At 38.5% G+C, this 16,224-nt stretch overlaps 1 protein-coding gene across 4 annotated transcripts in view; it reads right to left on the bottom strand.

Annotated features, from left to right (window-relative positions):
• Positions 1-6,847, bottom strand: part of gnb1l (guanine nucleotide binding protein (G protein), beta polypeptide 1-like) — a 39,931-nt gene extending 33,084 nt beyond the window's left edge. The window contains exons 1-2 of one of the 4 annotated variants that reach the window (XM_086076823.1): positions 6,747-6,847; positions 6,310-6,437 (exon numbers count right to left, since the gene is read on the bottom strand). The gene's annotated coding sequence lies outside the window, so the exon portion shown is untranslated. Of the gene's footprint in view, positions 1-6,309; positions 6,438-6,632; positions 6,676-6,746 lie in introns of those variants that run through there. The other 3 variants (XM_086076824.1, XM_086076825.1, XM_086076826.1) reach the window with 3 other exon arrangements.
• Positions 6,848-16,224: the final 9,377 nt, after the last annotated feature.

The following is a 16,224-nucleotide window of genomic DNA, read 5'->3' as shown; positions in this document are numbered from 1 at the left end:
ACATCTTGATCTAACACACAACAGGAGAGACATTGCAGCATCTGAGATAGTAAATCACCAAGATGATATCATCTTGGCATTGATATGAAGATGTACCTAATGTGAGTCACAAAGACCTCCTCCATCACCCCTCGAAAGGCTGGTCGCACTGGTGCAAGTTTTTTTTTTTTTTTGACATACCAATGAAATTTGGGTATCTAGGTGCCCAAATCTAGAGCCTTGTGTTCATTATAAAAAATTAAAAAATAAATAGGGATGCCCGATAATATCAAATTGACAATTTAACGTCATACAGATAATCCAGATAATAAAGAAATGATTGCCCCTTCCCTCTCCTATGGTAGTGTCGTATATTTGTGACGTCATAATGCACGTGACCTCGTGTTCACAGAAGATGCATTATGGCGACATGGCAGTCGCCAGTGTGGGCTTTCCTGTTATGGAAAATAACTATTTAACACGAATTAACTATAAGTTTATACTGTATTGTGGACACCTTTTTTTCTTTAACAATGAGCTTTTCACTTCTTATACATGAAGCAATATCGAATTGACCTTGACTGATAAGCCTGCTCGGAACGGACTGCTTGCTTTCCTGTCTAGCTGACCCCCCCGCCCCCCCTTTCTCCTCCCAACACCTAACCAGGCTGCATAAAAATCTTCCCATGATAATTTACTGCGCACACTCTCACAGATCACTTCTTGTAGACTGCTTAGTAAGACTTGCATATATTTGAAGCTTCAAATATAAAGACACCCAAAAGACCATTGTTTTCCAGGATGTTGTATTTATTTCACCTAACTACTGAAAATCCCACAACACTCCCCAAAATGTTACCATCACAGTTTTTTGTTGCATTTTTAAAACGTGATTGTTTTGTTTTGGCCAACTCAAAATGATTTACTGGTTGTCTTTGAAGCAGAGATATAAATAAAATTCAGCTTCATGGTGCTTTACACAATGTTTCAATGTATTTGTACACGTTAGACTTATAGTAGGATTTGAAAGTATATCTATATTCAAGTACATTTTGCAAACAATTATCGCCTTACTTATCAGTTATCGATGTCAGCACTTTCTAAATTATTGGTTTATCGGTATCAGTTGAAAATAGAATTATCGTGCATCCCTAAAAAAAAGTAATAGAAATGGAAGCCTACAGTGAAGTCATATATATATATATATATATATATATATATATATATATATATATATATATATATATATATATATATATATATATATATATATATATATATATATATATGAGAAGGATTGACCTAAAGCCTGGTACACACAAGGATTTTTCAAATCTTAAAAGATTTTTTTATCTTTGTCAGACCCCACACATAAAGATAAAAAATCAGGCATTGAACAGTTTTGGCCGTATTGTGTGTGGGGTGCTCAGATAATCTCATCACAGCTCCCCACACATAAAGATTGTCCTTCCGCCACTGGTCAAGAATCCAGTCCTCTGAGGGAAAGCTCTCGCTTGATCACACGTGACTTCACAAACACGAAAACGACCAGGCACTTGCGGGCATGCGCCGATGATTGCCGAATGTTTCCGAAGGGGACAGGACAGGGGAGCAGTATGACGTGTTAATGTCTGCAAGGAAATAATAGCTTTGGAAAAAAAATTCTGGCGCCTGGGGAACCCGCGTTTATACAAAAATGCCACTGGGTAGGCATATATGCTGTAGTAAGAAAAGACAATAAACGGAGAAAGCGGGGCTAGATCCCGTGACCATGCGCTTGCGGGGTAAAACCTCCAGCCCACACGGGAACCCACAGGTTACTGAGCAGAAGTGCTACTTGTAGTCATCACGCAATTCACGGCAAAAGGTGCCTGGTCTGTGTTGTAACCACTTGGTATTCATAAAATGGATGGATGAACTTCAGGTAGGTGATATTAATTTGTTTTATGTTCGGGTGCTCGTTTGTCAGAGAGCTTCTTTGTTTGGCTACATTCCGTTCACGTCACAGTCTGTGGAGTCAGCTCGGGACTCAGGAGAACCTCGGCTTCCCCAAGATTTTTGTCGTAAATATTGAACATGTTCATTATTTAAGATTGTCGGCCCCAACTGGTTTTGGATCCAATTATTGGGACAAATCCACTCTTAACACAGCTCACACATAAAGATAATTTTATAAGACAATATTATAAGACATAAGATTGTCGGGCGTTTGACATCATTGGTCTGGAAGGGGCAAAAACAGCCCGATTGTCTTTATGTGTGTACCAGGCTTTAGTGTATGTAGGGAGTTATTCACATTATCAATCTGGAACTTCACTTGGCAGATCCGCTCGGGAAAGGAGGGACTTGCTGTACAATACTTCAAGCTGATTGGACGATGCAGCATCCAGTACATGTTTGTTTTGAACAATCACGGCAACTGATGAAAATGTTGTCTTTGGTCTCGTCTTAGAAAAAAAAACATCTTTACCAGATAAAAATACATGAAGCGCCTCTCGCTGTACAACATGCAACAAGGAAACCGTGAGTAATTCTGCGAGAACAGAATAAATTCCAGCGCCCATTTGTCTATGTTAGGTTTGCTTGTTTTCCCCGGCATCTGCACTTTCTGGTTTCGTCACAGTTGTACGTACCTCCCTAGCCTGGCAAGCCACACCCACATTCTTGAAAAAGAAAGTGAAACTGGCCAGGCGTCCAAAAACAGCGATTCAGCACCGGCCAAAAACAGGCCGGCCAATTAAATTTGTCTATTTGCGTGATGTCGTCTTCATGAGCAAAGTTACTCTTCAACTTCTTCCCGCAACATCGCTACTGTTTCTCTTTGGCTAGGAGCCATGTTGGATTTTTACTCCGTCTCCGCAAAAAAAGAAAAGAAAAAGAAAATACTTCAACGAGTCGCCTTTCTGACGTCATGTTTGCCCCGCCTCAGAAATGCGACTGATCGGGCGGTTGACTTGACTTTCTGGCAAAGCTGCAAGAGAGACTGGATTTCCAGGCTGGCATGCCCCGCCCTAAACAACGCCTGATTGGTCCGACCTAAAAAAGGTATTTTGCGAACGCCACCGGAAGCAGCAGCAGATGTATTCATGTAATATTTGGGAACAAATACCGTGAGAATTCAGTTAGTATTTCATGAATTGGTGTTAGAACTGTACCTTGAAGGCATCTGAAAGAGATTGGATGAGCAAATCGGGGATAAGGGGGTGCTCAGGTCAGCAGCCAATAGGCAAAAACCAGCGGCAGCCAGAGAGAGTGAATGAGGGAGCATTTGCACTGCAGTGACATCCACAACAGACACTTTTCCAAATATTCCCATAGGGCAGACACTATATGAGATTCACAACCATAACAACAGGCCTAAAAACAATTTCTACCCAATGCAATCAGACTCCTAAACTACTGACAACAAAATCTGTCAAGTGTCAACCACCCGGTGCAATATATAGAGTGCTGCTCAAAAGTTTGTGAACCCTGAAGGCATGATCAGACTTTTTGTATAAAATATTAAAATGACCTTATTAAATGTTTAGTCATACCCAAGTCTACAATGCTGACATGGAAAATAATGGACTTGAACAAAAAGAATAGTAATATTGTAATTCATTCTTGAACAAAAGTTGTTGATTTAAGAAAAACTTAGATTTCATGGGTGCAAAACCTCTCACTTAGTCGGACATTGCTCCTCCTTTTGCAATGAGAACTTCATCCAAACACCTTCTTCAGTGATTTATCAGTCTTTCACATGTACTTTGGGGGATTTTTTGCGGTTCTTCCTTGCAAAATGCAGCCAGTTGAGAGAGGTTGGACAGGTGTCTAGCATAAACTCCCCGCTTCAGGTCCCGCCACAATATTTTGAAATAATTCAAGTCAGGATTTTGACTGGGCACATCCAGAACATGAATCTTGCTGTTATTCAGACATTCCTTGGTTGTATTGCTGGAATGCTTTGGATTATTGTCATGTTGCATGATCCATCTTCTACCAGGCTGTAACTTCACAAAGAACGGCTTCGGGTTATGATCCAGGATTTCGCAATATTCCTCTGAATTCATGATTCCCTGGATTATGTGGAGTTGTCCAGGTCCTGAGGATGAAACATTTAGAAGAATTTAAAATAATTTAACATTCTCACCCCCATGTTTCACTCTAGGGTGAAGGTTATTTTGCTGGTATGCAGTGTGGAGTTTTCACCAAACATGACTGTTTTGCTTGTGACCAAACAGTTCAATTTTGGACTCATCTGTCCACAGAAGGAACTTCCAAAAAGCTTCAGTGTGGCAAAGTTGAGATGGGCAGCTCTGATCTTTTTTGTGAGCAGAGGCTTCTACCTAGCAAGCCTTCCATGAAAGCCTTGTCGTTTGACTTTTCTTCTAATTGTTGAAGCATGCACATGTGTCCCAGATGCAGCAAAAGAGGTCTGCAAATCCCTCGATGTGATGAACAGGTTGGCTTTCACCTGAATTATCATTTATCTTGTGGTTCTTGCTGATATTTTTAGAAAGTCGTCCACTTTTTGGCAGGATTGTGGTAATTTTTAGTGTTCTCGAGTTGCAGATGATCTGCTTCACAGTGGAATGATGAAGCAGATTTTTTTTTTAGATGACTCTATAGCTTTCCCCAGACAGATGTGCTGTCACTATCCACTTCCTAAGTTCCCCTGAGATTTATTTTCCTCTCAGCATGACTGACTTGTATGGGTTCGCCTGGGTAAGACTAAAGTGATGTGGTTTTGTCACCCTTTCAGTCAGTGATGCACAATTTCTTCGCTAAACCTCTCATTTCATTGGTCCATTTCAGTGGTTAGTTTAGCTACCAATTTGTCCTACCTGATCCTACTTGACTGCTTGTTGTATGCAATGCAGCTCAGGGTTCACTTACTTTTGCACCTACATGAATTGACCAAAAACTATTTTTAATCAAGTTTTGACTACACAATTGAGTAATAATATGTTTGTTTGTTTTAAAGAACAATGCATTGAATTGATAAACCTACACCTGTTATTTCATATAAAACGTAATGGTTCAGATTAAAACAAATGGAAAGTCAAAATTGCTCAAGAGGTTCACAAACTTTTGAGCAGCACTGTATACTGTGTATACAGTACAGTATATGTTGTTTGTAATTCTGCCCACTTCAACATTTACACTGAAGTGCCTCTCAGTTGCTCATCAACAATACAATACTTGAATGGACAATTCCAAATATCTGGGCATTTCTGGTATTTCCACAATGCAACGCCCCCGTTACAAGGTGAAAACAAATACATACTTTGTATTGCTTTGGCCTGTGACTATACAAAGCTCTCAGAAAATCATGCCTAAAAGTTGTTGTGAGGTTGGATATTCCAACCATAACATAAGGGAAACTAAATTATCATTCAATGCTTTTCCCATGGACCCCAAACGTCGGAGAAAATGTGTAAAAGCAGTGAAAGAGTGGAACCAGAAAGTTGGAAATGAAGGCTAACCAAGACCACAGTGTTTTGTGAGCACTTCGCAAGTGGTAAGCATCATTTTTGAGTGTGACAAAATGTATTGTGTCGTTTTCTACATATTTTAAACGTTAGCAAGCTTGCATTATCAGTGTTTACCCTTTTGTTCTTAGCAAGAGGAGGGCAAACCTATGGGTTAACTAAATAAAAATAGGCGAAACATCTCTCTAATCATCCACTGCTGAAATTATTAACGTAAGTGTGCAACTCTTTGTATAAAATATAAAAAATAATGTACTTAAGCCGAGTCCAAACTATCATTCCGTGCTCGCTAACGTGTCATATACTAGTCTTTTGACATGTTTTAGCTTACATGACGCACATTAAAATTTTCTATGCAACAGTTTTTTACATTATTAGCATAATGTACAACATTCAGATGACCTAAGAACTAAATTGTATATATTATGCAGATTTTATTCTTTAATTTTTAATAATGTACTAAAATACAATTGCCTCTTGGCTGTTTAAGGACATTCATCTAACATTAAATGATGTCCAATTTCTGTTCATATCGCTCTTTTGCCTCTGCAGGCAGATTGTTAAAGTGCTCAATCGACATTTCATCACATTTTATAATAAAAAAGAATCAACACAAAAGCAAATTAAAACGATCCAAGGTCAAATGTTTTTCAATGAGCGGATACTTTTTGAGCTTGGAATTGTCCATAGTCAAATTCCTGCATATTTTACACATTGCACATATTTTTTCTTTTTGAATTAATTATACTACTCAATATATTGTTCGCCTCTGTATTTAGCTTTTATTACCCCCTTTTCCCCTAAATTCTCTGCAGAAGGCGAGAGAGACCAGCTAAGCAACAATTTGATTACTCACTGCTACCGTTGTGTTGTAACTGTGCATATGGGATGCTCGTTCCTGGCTACGATCGAGCTGCCTCTCCGCAGCTCAGGAGATGGAGCACTGGTTGTGCGCCCCTTTCACTCTCAGTCTCATGTTGCATCCTGTTTGTGCGTAAGCAAATGACTTCAATGAGACAGTTGAACTACATATTTCAAAGACGCTGCGAGATTCATTTTCGGTTTTTAAAGATCCATTATTAACCATAATGTTAGTAGATTAGAAGTCATGTTAACTCAAAAGTGAGTCATAAAGAGAAACTTCTCATTATTGTGCATCGAAACACCCAACAAACTTACAAGAGAATTAGCAGATGAAGCGTGCAAGAATAAGGCGCAGACAGCATGACACACAGACAGAGCCTTCAGATGAAATAAATGTATGACGGTAGCAAAGAAACTTTAGTACACTACCATTTGCAGAGGGCAATGCTGTTTTGACAGTTGTCAGGACCCAGGAGCCGGTTAGCGTAGCTAGGCTGTGATACAAAACATGCGCCGGTTTTCGAAGGACCCTTGTTTACATCAAGTGAGCTGTCCTTACGATGCCTGTACAAAAATCTCTGGCGCGCTTCCCTCATCCTGTCCTGTCCATTTCTTCTTTATTTTCACGTGTGCGTGCGTGCGTGTTTTAGAGCGCAAGAGAGAGGGAGAGACAGACACGGAGAGAACCACACAAATCACAATATGTTTTATGTGAAGCATTTTTGGGTTGCATTCCAAAGTGTGAGAAGCGCTATATAAATAAAGTTTGATTGATTGCTTCGTATTAAATATATTAAAATGTCTTGCTTTGACCATTTATTGAACATAGAAGAAAAATACAGATATCAGTCAATCCAATGTACATGAATCACATAAAAAATAAATAGATACGTATACAAATAAAAAGAAAAACATTTAAGTATCTCCAAGAGGTATTTTTAATATATTAAAATTCAAGTGTGTGAAAGAATGTGAGTGTGACGTGTGAATGATAATGAGTGGCTGGTGAGTGGTGACCTGTCCAGGGTGTACCCAACTCTTGCCCGAAGCCAGCTGGCATAGTCTCCCCAAAGGCTACACCTGCAAGCACGAGCCTGATAGAAGATAGATGGAATATAGAAGCATAAAATGGTTTAATATGAGTCTGACTTGCATTTTCAGTTTAATACCTTTTTTTCATTGCCTTATTAAATGACCACCGCCTCCTCAGAGCATTTTGGCACATGGCACAACTGTCATTCTTTAATACTAGAAGCTCTTGAAATGAGCAGAGTGGTGGTAAACAGTCACACTCTATGAACAGGTGAGTCATTTTGCATTCTTTTCAGTCTAATTGAGAAAGAGAGACCGAGAAAACACGCATAGCCCTAATCCACAGAGCACACAGACCCCTTTCACAAGAGTTCTGGGAGAGACCTTTATTTGTCCATTCCAATCACAGAGAAAGGGGTGTTTCAGGCTTGGGTTGGTTTGAGCTGGAAGATTAGATGAAACCAGAGTGTTTTAAACCTCTTCTGTGGCCATGGATTAGAGTTAGTCTCTACTCCAAAATGAAACAATAAAGGGTATGGGTGGATCAGTGGGAGATGGTGCAAGGCATGGACATCTTGAAACCTGAAGGTATTGTCCCAAGAAGCATTAAAAAGCAAACAAAAGGGGCGTCATTTGGTACATCTTAACTTTAAGAATCAGAAGGAGTTGAATCAAATTAAACTGCCTAAAATACATATATTTTTACCTCAATGAACACCAGGTTCATTTTTCATTTCAACACGTCATGCCACATAAAAAGAGATGCTAATTTGAAGCGCTAGTCAATTAGTGCAAATGGAGAGATCAGAACCATAACTTCTGAGCAGGAGGTAGCAGGAAGTGTTGGCAGCCCTGCCAGGAGATCATCATCAATTATTCCTGGCATCTCAGTTTACTCGAGGCCAAAGATGATACGTGGGACAATGTCAGCGTGCGTCTGAAAGGCAGAGCCCCCCCTTAAAGGCCTTGAGGAGCCAGTGACGTTGAGGTCCAGGGTTTGGTGTGTGTATAAATATTCACCCAAGGGAATGTGTGTAAGGAAATCCCTGGAATGGCACTCTCCCTCACAAAGTCACACAGTCTGACACACACAGGTCACTTTACAGCTCATCACCGAATTAGAAAGCTGAGTAACAGCCGGACCACAGTGTTACATTTAGATGGGCAAGCGACACTTCAACCACCGGCTTTGGCAATTTGGAATTTAAGCATTAAACGGCAGTGAGGGAATACGTCTAAAGAAGAAAACCAGACTGCTTGTCATCTTCAGATCAGTTATGGTTTCATTAGACTGTGGATGTGAGGCAGATGAGGATTAAGATCCTTTTTAGTAATTAGAGCAAGCTTGCAAGCTAACGTGAAGGTGTAACTGACATTATTGATAGCGTGGGTGGTTAATTCAATCTCTTTGTCTACCATGTTTCTAACAATGGTTTAGTCACGCTTGATCATTTTAACAAATAGCTTTGTAAATTTACGGACCATTTTGTTCTGCCTGTGAACAGCACACAAGGAAATTAGTCCCGCGAGCCGCATTGGTTAGGCCACGCTGCGCCATCTTGCTAATCAGGCTAGCTCGCTGAATGCTGTAAATACTGGATCCTGTTGAATTACTCTGTTTTTTTTAATAGTTAGCCATCTATCCACCCATCCATCCATTTTGTATACCACTTGTCCTCTGTAGTATATACCCCATCTGCCTTGGGCATGAAGGTGGGTTCATCCTGGGCTGGTTGCCAGCCAATCGCAGGTTATATAATAGAATCACATTTACACACACGTTCATACCTACGGACAATCAACTGAAGCCGACACAAATAAAAAAATAAATAAAAAATTTATGTTTGATTTGTTCATGTCATTTATATGTGGTAGATACCACATTTGCATAATAATAGCTCCAAAACATTTAGCTTAAAAATAATTTATTTTTTAAAACAACATGCACAATCCATACATTTTAAACGTATTTACTATAATGTAAATTGCTTACATCCTCTGCTTTTAACCCACTGCACCATAAGTGACACATCAGAGTAATGAGTGGTTTTCAGGGATTTTCACTTCTCTTTTTTTCTGTTTCAATTTATTGGCAGTGTTTTAACGTGGGGGGCGGGGCTTTGAGCACGAGAATACCTTCCAGCTTTTCAGGAGAGAGAAGATTGAGCTCTCTGTTGGCTAAAGGCAATACTCATGGATACAAGTTCACCAGGAACTCCTAAACCACCTGAAAAGCTGTGTTTTTTCTACATATACCCTTGTGGCGTCAGTGTTCGTGTTTCTGTAGTAAACCAGTTAGTACGTTAGCTAAATTAGCATAACATGATGCATAAAGTAATTTCAAACATGGTGGTTTTAACGCCACAATTAACATATATAACCTTGTGGCTTACAGGCAGTTTAGGAGTTCATGGTGAACTTGTCAATAGGGGGCGCGCTCTCTGCTCCTGAAAAGCTGGAAGGCGTTCTCGCGCTCAAAGCCCCGCCCCAACCCTGCGTTAAAACACTGTCAATAAATTGAAGCTAAAAGAAAGAGAAGTGAAACTGAAAACTTGTGATACTGAAAAAAAAGAGAGTGTAAAAAAATCTGCAGATTGGCATTGAAAAAATATGCTTAAATAAAATAGTGTTTTTTTTTTATGTCTGTATTTTATTTTTCAATACAACCTTTTTCAATGCCAATACTTATTTCAATGTCAATGCAGCTTGTTCCACATTTACATATTAAAAAAACAAAAAAACAAATCTTACTGTCAGTGTTGTGGCTCCATACTGGGAGCCTTGCTCAGAGGTAACATAGCATGACTCAGTAGTAGTGAGTTGAAAAGAGCCTGTGAATGTTGAATATTCTTATGCTGTGGTGCGATTAGTCTTAATTGTTTGCTCACATGCACAGGACATGTGCTGACAAATTCCTACACGGGTAAAAGATAACACAACTTAAATTTTCATATGAATGAAATTCTTGTGAAAACGAAGGAGAAAGTAACGTGAGGTCACATTTATCTCAATGATTGGAACTCTAAATTTCACTGCTAAACACTCAAATACATTGTATGGACATCGTGACTCCCTCAGAAGGAATTTGGAATAATGTGAGCATGTGAACAGAACAGGAGGAGAGGATGGCGTGCGTTGGAGTGTGTGTTGGATGAGCATTGTATCATCTCGTGATTTTCACAACACTCCCTTTCCTGTTTTGCTTGGGGAACTTTTCAGGTGTGAATGAAGAGACTGAGGAGCGTGAGGAGTGACTGGCCTGCCCACTGCATCGAGGAGGAGCATGTAATCACACAACTTTAATGAATAGATATCTTGCAAGGAAGGAGCTTATGCACAACACTATCAGCATGGCTCAACCATCCTCCCTTGCAACGGTAATGAAGGAGTCAACCCAGCCACTTCAGTTAATATTGTTATCAGCTTCTTCTTTTTTTTAACCCTCCCCTCTAATTCTCATGGTCAGATTTGATTTTGTTCCTGTGAAATTGGCTTCAGATTGCTCGAACCCTTGCTCAGCAATGAGGACAGTTTTTAGAGTGTGATCAATTCCTTTTTGGTCATACATTTTGCAACACATTGTACTATGATGATTATAATCCAACACACTTGCATTATTACAGAGCAAATATTTGTCATTGGGAGTAAAATATTCAAACAAGCTTAATAAAATAATATTTCCAAAGGCATTCCGATCATCCTTTGGTGGCCTGAGATGGGTCGGCATGTAAAATGCAAATAAAATGAAGTGGGCTCTTTTACCTCTGGGATTGAGGCTGAGAATCAGCATGACAACTTCCATAGTGTAGGCACGCTACTTGGAAAACAGTTTCGCGACAGTACAAGTGAGTCTAGATGCAAGCTAAAGTTTGCAGTCAATTGTCATATCAGTTAAAAGTGTATGATAATTAGTAGGGATGTTCGATACCGATACTCAAATCTTCAAGGCTCACCGATCCGATACCAAGTGCCGATACCATTAGTACTTCTGATACATAAAATCCCCCCCCCCCAATTTTTTTTAATAACATATACTGTATATCCCAACTATAGCAAATGTCCTTAAAATTGAATGAAATTAATGGCAATTATATTTTTCAATTTGCTCATAAAAGTCATTTTGCATAGAGCACACAATAAAATGAATGCTTTAAAATTGATAATAAGATTACAAAAATAATCCAGTGGCCAGAAAAAAAGAGTCCCAATCCAAATATGTGTTTTTTAAGAACTGGAGTGAATTGAAAAAAGTCAATTCCATTCAATAGTGTTTCAAGTAATTTAGTCATGTTAAGAATTCCTCCAGCTGTTTAGTGTGTGATGTTTAATTATATTTTGTTTTGAAATCCACGATTTTAATTTGGAAGGCTGCTCTGTATTTCCGATTCCTGTTTCACGTTATCCGGTCATCATTCATCTCATAGCAGTGCAGTAATCAATTACGATATGCAATATAAAAAGATCTGTCTGCATTTCAGAGCTAATTAAATAGTTGAGTACAACTGAAGACTTTGCTCTGTTACAGGAGGCGCTGTGGCGGTCAATAAATGCAAAATAACCATTTCAGCCTTTAGTTCCTGTAGTGTTGTCCATATTAACTTAGAAGAATTACGCTGACTGAAGTCAATTTAGAAGTATTTGTATTAAAGACGAGCTGTAAAAAGGCAGAGACAAACTTGTGCTAAAGTCAATTTGTTTTGTTAACATGTTTTATATATGTCTGCAGAGGGTAGTGAAATCTTGCTAGCAGCTTGAACATCGCATACTGCACCTTTAAATGAAACGTCAACACGCCAATGCTATCCACCAGAGAAATGTAGCAAGTTAGGCAACAATAAAATGACTAAAGTAGCTAAACTACCTCAACGCTACTCAAGTTGGGTGGAGCCTATCTCAAAGAAAAACTCGATTTTAAAACTTTGAAATTTCAAAAAATGTTTATCTGCTGATTTTAGCCAGAAGGGGAAAATCGGGGCAAAATCAGCCCGATTTATTCCACTTTCACACTCTCATGTCTGTTGCGGCGCTCTCTCACGCGCATACACACAACAAACAGCACGCAAGCCGTCTCTCAACAATGAAGTGACAAACACAGGCATGCCTAACTTGCTGTGAGCCACAGACATTAATCGCCGCTGCGTGAGTGTGATTTATTGACAAGCCACTTGTCCCACCACATAGACTATTGCCTAAACAGGAGAGACAGAATCAATCAGGGAGGCATCGACAGCAGCCAGGGGGCGAATCCTGCGTGCAGTCAAACACAACCCTGCACATCAGACTCTGTGCTTATTTTTTTATTATTATTTTTTTTTTACAATGTGCATGTTTACAAACAACAAACAAGCAGGAATAGCGCTAGCCAGAATGTGTGAATGGAGAGCATCAATCCCAATGACATTTTTCTTCTTCTCTTAGAAACGATCACACTCTAAAAACAGTTAAGCCAATTATGGATCAAAAATGGACTAATCCACTTTATGGGTCAATTTGACTCAACTTTATGGGTTGTTTTATGCAAAATGACCCAATTTTTTGACCCAAGTAAAGGAACTGACCAATATTTATGAGTTGTTTTACAGTAAAAGATCAATTATTTGACTCAAAGTTGGGTCAAATCGACCCAAGTAGAGGATCAGTCCATTTTTGACATAACTGTTTTTAGAGTGTGATATTCCACAAACACAATCCTAATCAGAATGTCGTGTTTAGACAACTTGGGGCGCATACAATTACTGTTATAGAAACATAATAATAATAAAAATTGGTGGCCCTTCCTATTAATAAAAATGACTGATCTTGATATAGTCACAATGGCCATTCAGTTTCCGGTTAAGCAGCAAAATCCATCCATTTTTATCCATCTCAAGGGGCGGCCATTTTGCCACTTTCTGTCAACTGAAAGTGACATCACAGTTTGCTCATATCACGTGCGGTCATGTGACATTTGCAAGCTGAGCAGTGATTGGTCTTTACCTGAGTAACTATTATGTCATTGTCAGTCAACAGCGCATAGCAAAATGGCCGCCGCGGAGATGGCTAAAAATAGGTGGATTTTGCTGCTTAGTTAATATTCCACAAGCGCATAATCAGAATGCACTTACGTCATATAGTAAGGACAAGTTTAGCTGTTTTTGTTCATTTTTCTTAAGTTAACAAATTAGTTACAAGGGGCGTTTTTTTTTTTTTTTGTACAGTAATGCTATATTTTCTCTCAACTGAGTATAAAGTATACGGTATCATATAAGTCTCGCCGAGGCTGCATTCGTTTTGCATCTACTTCACCCTACTGATGACAGTGATGGATGACAAGTTAGGAGATCCCCAACAATGCACGCTGCTAATGTCATCTATCCCACAGTTGTTGAAGCATTCCATGGAAAGCTACCATGACAAAACCCGCCAGGCTCTGCCAGAATTTCGGGCACCGCACAAACTTCGATAACTCCCTTGTAACAAGATTAATGTTGACATCAAAAAGAAGATCTTGAGAGTTCCAATAAATTCCACAATAATATTAGTGTAAGTGTAAATCTCAAGATCTCAAATGCCTTGCTTATAAAAATCAGGCTTGACATATGATAGAATAATCCCTCAAACTTTTTAACACTTGAACGTGCTGTTCATTCAAAAAGCACTGTGAAATATTCTAATCTTCGTGCTTTGATTCCAGCACTTTGAAAAAATGTAATACGACATTGAAGGAATGTTCATATAGTCCAGTAACATTGTTATAATCCACGCGCCATTCAAAAGTGTAAAATTCTGTGTAATTAACATTTCAGCAGGTTGTGTTCTTGCAATCAAAATAAATTCACCCCAGTGTCTGCGGTTTGGCATGGTAATGACTTACTCAGAAAAGTCTGAGGATCAAAACCGCAACGTATGACATCATTGCACACCTCTTTCTTGTTGCTGGCCAGCGGCCACGGGCGTTTTGTGTTCTGCATAAGACCGTGTTGTGTCGGCGCTTTCCCGATAGGCCGAACCCAACCACCAACTCCTTTTTCAAACACCCACATCCCCTCTGATAAAAGCCGCATGTGTATTGAATTGAGACCATTCCTGAGGGTATCCTGTTCTTATCAGGGGTCAGATAAGCTCATTTCACAAGGCCTCAGCCACCTCCACTGGGCTACCAACGGGATCGCGCGCGGACAAGAGATGACCTTCGACAGTGTTTGTGCTTGAAGGACTGTCGAGAGGGGATGTTGGTTGTTGGCTGAATCTTACTAGGGGGAACCATTGTAACATATTCTCATTTGCTGCCATTAGATCAGAGACACACAAGAAGGGGAGTATTCTTTGCAAGTGGAAGGACAGTAACAGTCCTGATATTCGAAATTAAAATGTGTCCTTGGACTCAGGAGACTGTGGACGGACACTCCTGCTTAACTCATTCACTGCCATTGACATTTTCCCCCACTTTTGTTAACAAAAGTATGAAAACCTAGATTTTTTTTATGGTACATTTAGAACAGATAGTGAGTACTAGTGAAATCATGCAATTATATATGATTACAAATTTTAATTGCCTGACGCCCCTAATTTTTATTAATCTTTTCTATTTAAAAAAATTAATTATTTAAAAAAATATATATTTAAAAAAATATTTCAATTATTTTTTTTCTTAAAAAAATAATATATATATATATGTGTTTAATCTTTTAATTAGAAAATAATAAAAAAAATTAAAAAATTAATTATTTGAATTATTTTTCTAAATTATTTGAATTATAATTTTTTTTATTCATCTATTCTTTAAAATATATATTTTAAATGTTCAATAATCTTTTCTATTACATTTTTTAAATTATTTTTAAAATATTTCTTTACAAAAAAATATATATATTTTTTTAAAAAATAATATTTTCTTTAAAAAAAAAGATTCTTAAAAATTAGGGGCATCTGGCGATTGCATTTTTAATCATGAGCATGTGCAGTGAATAAGTTTTTGAAGTTAAATGTTGAAAAAATTAACACATAACAGTAAATTTGGCGGGCAAAAAATGTTGATAAAAAAGCCCTTTTAATTAAGCGATTAATCGTGATTAATCAAAATTCTAAAATGTGATTAATCTGATTTAAAAAATGTAATCGTTTGACAACACTAATGTACCTATTAGCTAAAGTAATAACAAAGCCAGACGGACTAGCGATTACATTTGTTATACATACAGTAGTTCCTGGTGATAATTTATTGTATATTTGATTTCGAGCTGTCAAACGATGGAATTTTTAAATCAGATGAATCACATTTTAGAAATTAGATTTATCCTAATTAATCACTTAAAAGTAATATTACAGCTTTTTCTACATTATGCATGCTCCACCAATGCCCAGATAAGGATGAAGAGCCCTGACTGCTTTACTCTGACTGCACCTATCAGCTTTGATCTTCCCTTTATAGTAGAGTTTGCGGACCCTGCACACTCCACAGTGGGATGGGGGGGGGGGGGGGGGGGGGTGACGTCATGTGCGTCCTCGCGGTGTAGCAGACATGTGGTGTTGGGCTAACATTAGCCTGTGCCGTAGCTAGCGCACGACACTGCACACATGAACTGCTAACTTTCCACACAGTTGGGATGCTGCAGTTACGCTTTGGGCCAGAGGTCGCAAGTAAAAAAAGTGACAAAAAAGTGACAAACAAACAAATTTTCGACATTTGCTATGAGGACGTCTTCAACATTTTTTGATCCAATGCAAACTCTCAACCTCCTCTTTTTCCTAAACAGTTAATTACTTGCATAATTTGAATGAAAATGGAGGGAAAAAAAGAACCCAATAGTTTGACATGAATGAATATTCTGAATGTCATACACAAACATTTATTAAATGTTTTAATTTAATTCAGCTTTATTCATCCCCTAAGGGC

This window comes from Leptonotus elevatus, chromosome 5 (genome assembly GCF_054856555.1).
Source record: "Leptonotus elevatus isolate MCC_2025b chromosome 5, RoL_Lele_1.0, whole genome shotgun sequence".
Classification (NCBI taxonomy): Eukaryota; Metazoa; Chordata; class Actinopteri; order Syngnathiformes; family Syngnathidae; genus Leptonotus; species Leptonotus elevatus.
This window is presented reverse-complemented; position numbering and strand designations above follow the sequence as displayed.